Source organism: Aedes aegypti, chromosome 1 (assembly GCF_002204515.2).
Source record: "Aedes aegypti strain LVP_AGWG chromosome 1, AaegL5.0 Primary Assembly, whole genome shotgun sequence".
NCBI classification, from domain to species: Eukaryota; Metazoa; Arthropoda; class Insecta; order Diptera; family Culicidae; genus Aedes; species Aedes aegypti.
In genome coordinates this window covers 213,096,432-213,109,083 of record NC_035107.1, presented here as the reverse complement: position 1 = coordinate 213,109,083, position 12,652 = coordinate 213,096,432, and positions in this window count along the sequence as shown.

The following is a 12,652-nucleotide window of genomic DNA, read 5'->3' as shown; positions in this document are numbered from 1 at the left end:
TTATCACCATTGGCACCACTAGTGTACATCTTTCTCTTCAGAGTAAAGATACATTTAAGCCCAGAGACCTGACAGCAATCAAGCTGATCACAAGGTTGTGCCTTTGGCCAGTGATTTTTAACAGTAATTCGTTATTATTGCCTAATTAAACATTCTTATGAATGTTTTGACAACGGAATCGTTTTTGGCGATGTCATTTTTAGTAAGAATCACATTTTCCTTGCTCATATCGCTTGCACAACTTATGTGAGACATGAGTCTTCGGTAGTGTCATCCTTAACCATTGAAATCGTTGTTTCAAAAAATTGTTGAATTTACGCATGAAGTAGATGCAATTTTTGCAAACATTCCGATCAATGTTACCCCGTTGATTAATGATACCCCGGATTACGGTATGTCATTCATCTTTTTGACAGGTCCATCCCATTTAGTTTGCAGTTCGTCGGTTTTTTTTAAATTTTTTATCAGTATCATTACAAACATTACATTCATTTATAATATCCAGGTGTTCTGTGTCAGACAACACTATGACCCTGGTTTGGTAACACTAAATTAAGCTTTTATTAACATTTTGTTAACAACAGATTACATTTCATTTGCCGTAGCAGTTCAGATTTTTAACAGGTAAGTTGATTTCACCTGCTTATAAGATAAAAAACGCTTTCAATTTACTTAACCTAACTTCCAAACCTTCCAAACCAAACCTAAAATCATTAAACGTGGCAATAGAAGATTGCTACAATTTTTGTCTAAAATTATTAATTATTTGATTTGGCATTTGTTTCAATGTTTCAACATTAAATATTCTATGTAACTCATTAGAACTATACCAGGGAGGGAGCTTCAGAATCATTTTCAAAATTTTATTTTGAATCCTCTGCAGAGCTTTCTTTCTGGTATACAACAGCTAGTCCATAACACTGTCGAATTCTTTTTCTATGTCTAGAAGAGCAAGAATAGCCTTCAGATTAGCTGGAACAGATCAAATTTGTTAAACGTAAAAGTTGGTGAGTGGTCGAAAGTCCATGACGGAATCCGAACAGTTGGCAAACATTGAATTTTCATTGAAGTGGACCATCATTCTGTTTAAAATTATCTTTTCAAAAAAAAAAAAATAAAAAAAGAAAACTGATAGGACGATAGCTAGAAGCTTCTACAGGATTTTTGTCTGGTTTCAAAATTGGTATAACCTTAGGGGAAAAGCACACATTTGGAAACCCATCCATACGATTTTGGACTTCTTTGCATAAAAATCCGAAAATTGGCACAGAATTCTTGGAGGTCGAAAATTAGTGCTTCCCCCCTAGCATTTTTTCATTTGTCAAATATATGCAAACATTTGTTGAATATATCAACCAAAAATTGTAATCCCCTCTCTGGAAGTTTCTTGATGAGGATGTAGAAAATTCCATCATCGCCAGGGGCTTTCATATTTTTGAATAATAGTTCTCACTTCTTCCAAATCAGTCTCACAGGCATTTTCGAAAACGTTCTCTTGATTGAGAATGCTTTCGAAGTCCTGAGTAACTTGATTTTCAATTGGACTAGTAAGTCCTAAATTAAAATTGTGCGCGCTTTCAAACTGCATAGCTAGTTTTTGAGCTTTTTTAAAATTTTAGATAATTTCCGAATTTAGCCAGGGTCCAATTCAGAAATATTATTTGAAATAATTTTGTTTTTTAATTGTGCAAAACGTTTCTTGATTTTTTTCTGCAAATCCTGCCATATAATTTTCATAGCAGGATCGCGAGTGTATTGATATTTTCTTCTCCTCACGTTTTTAAGGCAATATTTGTGTATGTTCCAATTCCAAATTGGCCAAAATAGATGCTTTGAGTAGACACGTTTTAGTCTTAGTCGTGTTTTGTCTACTGAAAACATCTATTTTGGCCCATTTAGAATTGGAACATACACAAATTGGAATAATAATAATAATAATATGTCATGACTCAAATGGATATATCGGTAAGATAGATAGATCAATGATCGAAATGAAAAAAAGCAATATAAAAAAATAACTGATATAGAGGGTTTTCAGGAATTTCTTTCCACTCAGCATGTTCACCTAGAAATATGAAACTGTGGTTATCTTCTTATGATTTATTAGGTAATATTTAAATGACGATTAATCAGGATTTCCGAATTGTAGTAATAAATGAGTATAGGTAGTTATCACAGTAAGCAATGTATTTCATGTCTAGCATAAGTCATTGCCATTGTGTTGTCGCACTGCCACCAAACCGGATCGCGCTAGTGAGACTCGCGACGCGCTTCAACTCGCGCGATTTTGAAATCAGTTTTTAAGTGTGGCGCTGCGTTTATTATTTATTTATTTATTTATTTATTTTAACCAATAATTTTGAAAGAGGGAAAACCCCTTTGAGTGATTTCCTTTCGAAATCTTTCTCAAAGAGGCACAAAACCTCTTTATTCTTTTTATAACGTTATAAAACTAAAACTAAAGGCTCATACGGTAAAACAAAAACCATAAAAGAGCCATATACTGCAATATAATGTAGATATGAATGTGTATTGATATCTTGAAAAATGGGATGAGGGAGGAGGTTTACTAAACATCATCTTGGTATCTGAAAATTTAAAAAAAATACAAAAAAAAAACGAGTACCGTAAACTGGGGGGAAGTTGATCACTTTTGACCGATTCGATGCTATAATTCCTAGTGGAATGCATGTATTATCATCCAAATATTTTTAGAACCTGTACTGGTTGAATGTTTAACGAATTATATAAGGTACCGCGGGGCAAGTGAGAATCCGGGGTAAGTGGGGCGTTTCGTCACAGCTCAACTAGGAAAAGTTTTTCATGGGGGTGTTCTTCTAGAAAGTTGAAGATACAATGACAAGGAATGTATTTAGTATTAAACATATTGTTATTTTCATTACCATGTGGTTCATATAACAGTTGTCAGTTCAGCGCCATTTTCAACTTGCATCACAAATTGTGACACGTTTCACGTCTTGCATTGACTCGCAAAAAATAAATGTGTTTTAAATCGAATTTCCGTCAGTAAGCTATAATTTTTAGTATTATTACAAGCTACTAACGATAAACCAGTATTTTGTTTTCATTTCATAAGAAATTGTCGATGGTCTATCTTACCCCAAAATATATTTGTACCTGGGGTAAGTGGGACCTATGAAAACAAAAACCAGAATCAAAACTTTTCGTACACGTTTCATACATTTTGCTATAGAGTAGCACTGAAACATTCAAACAAATGATTTTTATCAAAAAAGATCAACCTCATATTACGTAATTGCATAAGAGGGAGAAGAAAAGTGTTATTATTCTTTATTTTTTAATTGTTTTTTTATTTTTGAAATACAACTTCAAAATTGAACAAACACACAGCTGAAATTTGAAATGCATCATGAGAACGATTACTTTTCTATGTTATTTGAACTTTATTTGTTATTTCTACCAAATTAAGTAGTGATGGAAAACAATTCCATCCCATAAGGTGGTTTTCTTCCATGCATATAAATACTTACAAAACTTATTTATAATTTCGTCGATTATTGATTGTTTATGTGCTACATTTTAATAAACAACTTATAAATTATATATTTTGAACATGTTTAATTCTTCTTTACGCTTTTATTGAGGAATTTTCAGTTAATATTAAATGTGAGCTGACATACTTATAAATGAAGGGTTTCTTCCTAAAACGTAACGTATTTTATGGTTGATCCCTTATGTACATCAAATATGTACTTAAAATTAAAAATCTATGACTTATCAATCCTATTATTGTAATAATTTACTTACTGATATGCATTGACGCATGAAACTGGATGTGTCCCACTTGCCCCGCTTAGCGAGGTAACTGCGTCCATTGGCTCATTCTAAAACTTTCTTCCAAGGTTTTCACTATTTTGAAATTATTCGATTAGTTTTATGCACACACCAGCAAACATGTTGCCAAAACGTGATTGTGTTGTTGGATTTGAAAAATATTGACATTTGAAAATGTTATTGAACAATTTGTTTGAACTATCGTTTTTTTCGTTCCCACTTGCCCCGCGGTACCTTAAATGAAATTTTGACGAATTATTATCATAATACCAAAAACATTTTTTGGAAATCAAAAAGTGGTGTTTTTTGATTCCGGGGTGAAGTTGATCAATTACTGCGATAGGTTTCCTAAAATAAAGAAGTATGCTATTTACTAAATTTGGGGTCTCTGAATCTGAATCTAGACTCAAAAATCTTACAACTTATTGATAAATCGGGTAATTTTTTAATTAATAGTTGTGAATTACAGATTACACCACATTAAACGCCTAAAGGTAGGCAATTTTTTTTGAAATTCGCAATTCTTTTGCAAAAAGATCATTTTTTCTCTAAAAAAAGAATTTGTATCCTCAATATAAATTCAAAACTGGGTACACAAAATATATCTGGAATGTATGAAACAGTTTATTAAAATTGAAGTCTTGTATAGCCGTGGAAATAGTCGATTGTTTGAAGAAGAACCCTTCAACAGTTCATCAAACATTTATTAAAAATATGATTTTCCATGAAATAATTACCTTGAATTCCAAACCGAATTTATGAAAATCAAGAGTAGCTATCAGGTAATGCCACAACTCAGAAATTGTGATAATTGAAATCGTGTCATAGCTTTTATAACACTCTATACATGTGGGTACGGGAATGATCAACTTCTCCCCGCTGATCAACTACACCCCGAATTACGGTATCAAACAATACATGAGATCTGAATTAAAAATTGATATAAAAGTTTAAGTATAGGGTAGTACTTTGTACCCAATATATCCCGAATAAACAGGAATTGGATGACCAAAATATTTTGTTAAATAATTTTTCTCTCGGTAAAATATATCTTGAACATTGAAGTAAAATATGATCAATGTCTTCATACGAGATTCCACACTCACACAAATTGGAATCATTAATGTTGATACGATATAAATGACTGTTACACAAATAATGATTTGATATCAGTCGTGAAAAAGAGCAAATGAAATTTCTACTACATATAAAGCGTTATTAAATCAGATGGATTAGCACCCCACCAACTACTTGTGATTGTGAGAAGAAAGTTAACTCTTTTCGAACAAGTTTTTTAAATTTGTTTAATATGAATGTTCCAATTCAATTTGAAATCAAACCATATACCAAGATATGTATACTCATCAACTTGTTCAATTTCAATTCCATTAAGGTACAAGTTGATAGTTATATTAGAATGTTTTCTTGAAAATATTATGTATTTAGTTTTTTGAACTGAAAATGAAAATCCATTCTCATGAGCCCATGAATCAATATGACGGATTCCATGTCAAATTGGCCAGTCACAGAACTCGACCATCTTCAATCTGGATTAAATTTTGCACATGTTTTTGATATGGTAGAATAAGTGTTTTCCATGGAAAAATTGATCATTTTGTTCTATGAAGAAGTTGTAGTGAACCGTTTGGACCATGAGAAAAAAATATACACTGAAAACATATTTTATTTATTTTCATAGAAATATCAAAAATAAAACTTTAATTTTGAATTACACAAAAACCCCGTTCGTAATATTTTTTAATTTTTCACCATAGAATCTTGATAGTAAAAAGATATTTGGGGCAAAGTTTTTATGATGGAGAAATTTTTAACAAAATATTTTTTCTAAGAACAACTTTTGGTCGATTTTCAAAATTTTGATTTTTTTTTTTGTCAAAATAAATGCATTCTGATGATACAGTAAGCATCTTGAATTGATTCCAAGCCATAATGATTATATGGATAATTTCTCTAGAAGTAGCCATTTTCGAATTATATCGAGTTTAATGCAAAAAATATTGTTTAAATATTAAAATAAGCCGTTTTTATAACTCATTCGCGTTTCTCCATTAATAATAATACGTTTTCGAGAGTTAAGACCATATTTCTTTCCACTTACTTATTTTTTTCCTTGATGGAGAATCACGAATAACTAATGAAAATGGCCTATTTTAATATTTAAATAATATTTTTTTTGCATTAAACTCGATATAATTCGAAAATGGCTACTTCTAGAGAAATTATTCATATAATAATCATGACTTAGAATTATTTCAAGATGCTTACTGTATCATCAGAACGTATTTATTTAGACAAAAAAAAAATTTTGAAGATCGACCAAAAGTTGTTCTTAGAAATTTGTTTTAATTAAAAATTTCTCCATCATTAAACTTTGTCCCAAACATCTATTTACTATCAAGATTCTATGGTGAAAATTAAAAAATTTGGTTTACAATTTAAGTTTTATTTTTGATTTTTTTATGAAAACAATTAAAATATTTTTTCAATGTACATTTTTTTCTCATAGTCCAAACGGTTCACTACAACTTCTTCATAGAACATTTTTCTCTAAAATCAACAGTTTCGGAGTTAGAATTTTTCAAATAAGTTGCATGCAAAATTTTATAGGCCATTTTCAAAAGTTACACTTGAGCTAAAATGATCAATTTTTCTATGGAAAACACTTATTCTACCCAGGGCAGGCAATCGTCACCGTCAAATGGAAAAAGTCGTCGACGAAACTAAAAAAAGAATCGTCACCGTCACTCAACCAGCGTGGATGACGTCGTGACGAACAAATAAGCCTCCTTCGTTATGGTCGAATCTTTGTTCGGGAGCTCTGAGCCGACTAAAAATATGAACCGTGGCGTCGATAGATTATGAGCCTTTTTTGAAAAAATAAAACAAAAAGAAAACAAAATGTGTCCGGATTTGAACATTTGATCTCTTAATCGCCAACGTCACGCGCTTACCAACAGAGCTATTGTTGAAGCTTGAAGAGTACGGGTTAAATTGCCAATAAAAGCAATTCTGGGATGGCATTCGCCGTTTTGTGCATAGCAAGCGAATATGCTCCTTCGTTTGAGAAAGGGGAGCGAACGGAATGAAGACAAAGTTGTTCGTTGACGATTTTGGATTGACGTTCGTCGTGCATTCTTTCGTCGATGACGAGACGACGACCTGCCAGAGTTAATCTACTGGATGACGATGTCTTTTTTTATTCCGTCATCGCACTGTGACGAATCTGACGATTGCCTGCCCTGATTCTACCATACCAAAGACATGTGCAAAATTTAATCCAAATCGAAGACTATCGAGCACGATTTTTATTTTTTTTCGACTCATTCAGGATGGAATTCGTCATATTATTCAAAGCACATTGCATAAAATGTCTAATTACTTCTCTGTTTTTGCCGCTAATAGAAATAACATTATCATCGGCAAACTGAAGCAAATAACAACCATTTGGAATAATTGATGCAATATCCCTGGTGAACAAGTTGTATAAAAACGGACTCAAACTAGATCCTTGTGGAAGTCCAAAAAAACTATATCTTGATAATTTTGAGGATCCATTGTGAAAAAAATCATAATTTAAAAAAGAAAATAAATTGTAAATGAAATTGGTGATTAAATTAGGAATTTTAGATGATTCATCAAGAATCGTGGAAACTACATCCTGTTTTTTATTGAACGATAGTTGAATTTGTGAAGCCAAAAGTTAAACACAGTCACGAGTACCACGACCTCTTCTAAATCCAAATTGAGTAGATGAGAAAATGTTATTTTTCTCTGCCCATAATTCGAGACGATTTAGTATCATTCTTTCTAAAAGTTTTCGTAAACATGTTATCAAACTTATCGGTCTCCTACTATCAGCTAATGAAGGATCTCTACCAGGTTTAAGAATACTGATGACTTTGATGAAACGCCATTCATAGGGAATTATATTTTGAGATAAGAAATCATTATATATTAAAAGTAAATGAAGTTTTCCTTCATCAGGTAAATTTTTCAGAACAATAAATTTTATGTTATCAATTCCTGGAGCTGTATTTTAAGTAATTGATAATGCCAAATTAAATTCAGCTAATGAAAGTGAAAGTTCAGGAAAATGATTTTGACTTCTATTTTTAATTTTGAAGGATTTAGGTATAAAATCAGGGCATATTTTAGATGGAAACTTCTCCATCCATTTTACTGAATATTCTAAAACAGTAGGAACAGTCTAACCATAGTTTCTTAAATTTCTTGCAACTGACCACAAAGTAGATAATCATGTTTGCTGATCAAGGTTTTGGACAAATTTTTTCCAAAAATTTCTTTTCTAGGATTTAGTAAGTCTGTGAACAATGCTTCAGCTTTACAATATAAAAAATAATAATTTCTGGAGCCTAATCTGCGATTTTTTTTAAAGCATCTGATTTTGTTTTAAGAGCAATGGAACATTCATTATCCCACCAGAAACATGGACGCTTTTTTATTATGACCCACAATTTTCTTGGTTTGAGATTTACGCAAGAAATCAATTAGTAATTTAGAAAAATTATTGTAATTTTCAAATGGAGAATCCAGATTGTTAATATTAATTAAGGAAAAGGATATAAGATCAGAAAATTTTGTCCAATTACCATTTTGACAAAGGTCAGGAACATGAGAGTCGTGTAATAAATTACCACGAGCTGGATTTTGAATTTAAATTAAAATTGGTAAATGATTACTAGCATTAGGATCATCAATAGTTTTCCAAGAAGATTTCATTGATTAATAGTAACAACGAGATAAATCAATACAAGAAGGTTGATTAAGTAGTACAACAATCCTAGTAAAAGATCCATCATTGAGAATATGTAAGTTTAATTCATCAATTTATTAAATCCATAATTAATGAACCTCTACCATCTGTTTTGTCGCTACCCCAAGCAAAATTAGGTGCATTAAAATCACCTAATATGTAAAATGGAGGAGGAATTTCATTTAAAATACTTTTAATTTGCGATAACGAAAAACTGATATTAGGTGGGATATAAAAACAAATAATAGAAAATTCACAATTTTCTCTTTCAATACAAACAGCAAAGTATTCAATTTGCGAATGCAATGTTAAATCTAAATACTTAACCCTCTAATACCCAACCCCGCCTTTAGACGGGGTACACTTTGGAATTTTGTGTATTTTTTCGTAGCTCGGAAATCGAAATGATTTTATTTTTGGCTTATACCTTGACTCATAACACGCATATAAGAAAAGTTTTTATGACTTTTGAAACTTTTTTGTACTTTTAGAAATTGTTTGAAAAATTGCATTCTTATATAACTTACAAATGCCTGGGCTTCATTTAACGTTTAATATAAAAAATCGTACCTTTTATATTTTTCTACGATTAACCTATCACAACAGAAGAACCAGGTGGTATTAAAATCATTTCAAACCTGTTTTTCCGTTAGTTACACGGAAAATAAAATACGCTTCGAAAAAAAATTAAAAATTTACTATTTTTATAAATACCGTAACAATTTAAATTTTTATTATTGCCAAAAATCAACAACTAGAAAAGGCTTCAAGAAAAAATGAAAAAAGCTAGAGATGTTCAAAAATAAAAATTATAAAAATCAAAAACCAAAATTTAAAAATTTGCAAATAAAAATAAATAAATGCCCAAAACGTGTTTAGAACGATTTTAGATAACGAAAAATAATACTTAAATCGAAAATAAAAATTTGGGTATTAGAGGGTTAAATTCAATATCGTCATGAATTCCAATAAGTACTCCTCCATATGAAGAATCCCTATCTCTTTGAATTATATTAAATTTTGGAATGCGAAAGAATGTTGATGTAGTTAGCCATGTTTCATTTAGGCAAAACAAATCTATATTATTAAATCTCTCAACTTCATCGGGAGCACACGCATACTCGCCGACGTGCTGAAGGACCGTGGATTCGGCATCGTAGCGTTGCAGGAAGTGTGTTGGAAGGGATCAATGGTGCGAACGTTTAGAGGTAACCATACCATCTACCAGAGTTGCGGCAATACACATGAGCTGGGAACAGCTTTTATAGTGATGGGTGATATGCAGAGGCGCGTGATCGGGTGGTGGCCGATCAATGAGAGAATGTGCAAGTTGAGGATCAAAGGCCGGTTCTTCAACTTCAGCATAATAAACGTGCACAGCCCTCACTCCGGAATCACTGATGATGATAAAGACGCTTTTTAAGCGCAGCTTGAACGCGAGTACGACAGTTGCCCAAACCACGACGTCAAAATCATCATAGGAGATCTAAACGCTCAGGTTGGCCAGGAGGAGGAATTCAGACCGACGATTGGAAAGTTCAGCGCCCACCGGCTGACGAACGAAAACGGCCTACGACTAATTGATTTTGCCGCCTCCAAGAATATGGCCATTCGTAGCACCTACTTCCAGCACAGCCTTCCGTACCGATACACCTGGAGATCACCACAGCAGACAGAATCGCAAATCGACCACGTTCTGATTGATGGTCGGCACTTCTCCGACATTATCGACGTCAGGACCTATCGTGGCGCTAACATCGACTCTGACCACTATCTGGTGATGGTCAAACTGCGCCCAAAACTCTCCGTCGTTAACAACGTACGGTACCGACGGCCGCCCCGGTATGACCTAGAGCGGCTCAAGCAACCGGATGTCGCAGCGGCATACGCGCAGCAACTCGAGGCTGCATTACCGGAAGAGGGTGAGTTGGACGAAGCCCCTCTTGAGGACTGCTGGAGAACAGTAAAAGCAGCCATCAACGATGCAGCTGAGAGCAACGTCGGGTACGTAGGACGGAGTCGACGGAACGATTGGTTCGACGAGGAGTGCCAGGAGGTTTTGAAGGAGAAGAATGCAGCGCGGGTGGTCATGCTGCAGCAAGGGACCCGGCAGAACGTGGACGCTATAAACGGAAACGGCAACAACAGACCCGCCTCTTTCGGGAGAAAAAACGCCGCCTGGAGGAGACGGAGTGCGAGGAGATGGAACAGCTGTGCCGGTCTCAGGAAACGCGTAGGTTCTATCAGAAGCTCAACGCATCCCGCAACGGCTTCGTGCCGCGAGCCGAGATGTGCAGGGATAAGGATGGGAGCATTCTGACGGACGAGCGTGAGGTGATCGAAAGGTGGAAGCAGCACTTCGACGAGCACCTGAATGGTGCTGAGAACACAGGCAATGAAGGACGGGACAACGGAGGAAATGCCTTCGTCAGTACTGCGGAAGATGGAAACCAACCAGCCCCCACTTTAAGGGAGGTTAAGGATGCTATTCACCTGCTCAAAAACAATAAAGCTGCTGGTAAGGATGGTATCGGAGCTGAACTCATAAAGATGGGTCCGGAAAGGCTGGCCATTTGTCTGCACCGGCTGATAGGCACAATCTGGGAAACAGAACAGCTACCGGAGGAGTGGAAGGAAGGGGTAATCTGCCCCATCTACAAGAAAAGCGACAAGTTAGAGTGTGAGAACTTTCGAGCGATCACCATTCTAAATGCGGCCTACAAAGTATTATCCCAGATCATCTTCCGTCGTTTGTCACCCGTAGTAAACGAGTTCGTGGGAAGTTATCAAGCCGGCTTCGTTGACGGCCGATCGACAACGGACCAGATCTTTACTGTACGGCAAATCCTCCAAAAATGTCGTGAATACCAGGTCCCAACGCATCACCTTTTCATCGATTTCAAGGCGGCATACGACAGTATCGACCGCGTAGAGCTATGGAAAATCATGGACGAGAACAGCTTTCCCGGGAAGCTCACGAGACTGATAAGAGCGACGATGGAAGGTGTGCAAAACTGTGTGAAGGTTTCAGGCGAACACTCCAGTTCGTTTGGATCCCACCGGGGACTACGACAAGATGATGGACTTTCGTGCCTGTTGTTCAATATTGCGCAAGAAGGTGATATGCGGAGAGCCGGGCTTAACAGCCGGGGTACGATTTTTACGAGATCCAGTCAATTTGTTTGCTTCGCGGATGATATGGACATCGTCGGCCGAACATTTGAAAAGGTGGCAGACCTGTACACCCGCCTGAAACGCGAGGCAGCAAAAGTTGGACTGGTGGTGAATGCGGCCATGACAAAGTACATGCTAGCTGGTGGGGCCGAGCGCGACAGGGCTCGCCTAGGTAGCAGTGTTACGATAGACGAGGATACGTTCGAGGTGGTCGACGAGTTCGTCTACCTTGGATCCTTGCTGACGGCTGACAATAACGTTAGCCGTGAAATACGGAGACGCATCATCAGTGGAAGTCGGGCCTACTATGGCCTCCAGAAGAAGCTGCGGTCAAAAAAGATTCACGCCCGCACCAAATGCACCATGTACAAAACGCTCATAAGGCCGGTAGTCCTCTACGGGCATGAAACGTGGACGATGCTCGAGGAGGACCTGCAAGCACTTGGAGTCTTCGAACGTCGGGTGCTTAGGACGATCTTCGGCGGTGTGAAGGAGAAGGGTGTGTGGCGGTGAAGGATGAACCACGATCTCGCCCAACTCTACGGCGAACCCAGTATCCAGAAGGTGGCCAAAGCTGGAAGGATACGATGGGCAGGGCATGTTGCAAGAATGCCGGACAGCAACCCTGCAAAGATGGTGTTCGCTTCGGATCCGATTGGTACAAGAAGGCGTGGAGCGCAGCGAGCTAGGTGGGCGGATCAAGTGCGTATCGATTTGGCGAGCGTGGGGCAGAACCGAGGATGGAGAGATGCGGCCACGAACCGAGTATTGTGGCGTGAAATTGTTGATTCAGTGTTATCTGTGTAGATGTTAACTAAATAAATGAAATGAAATCTATATTATGGCTGTTAATAAGTGCTTTTAATC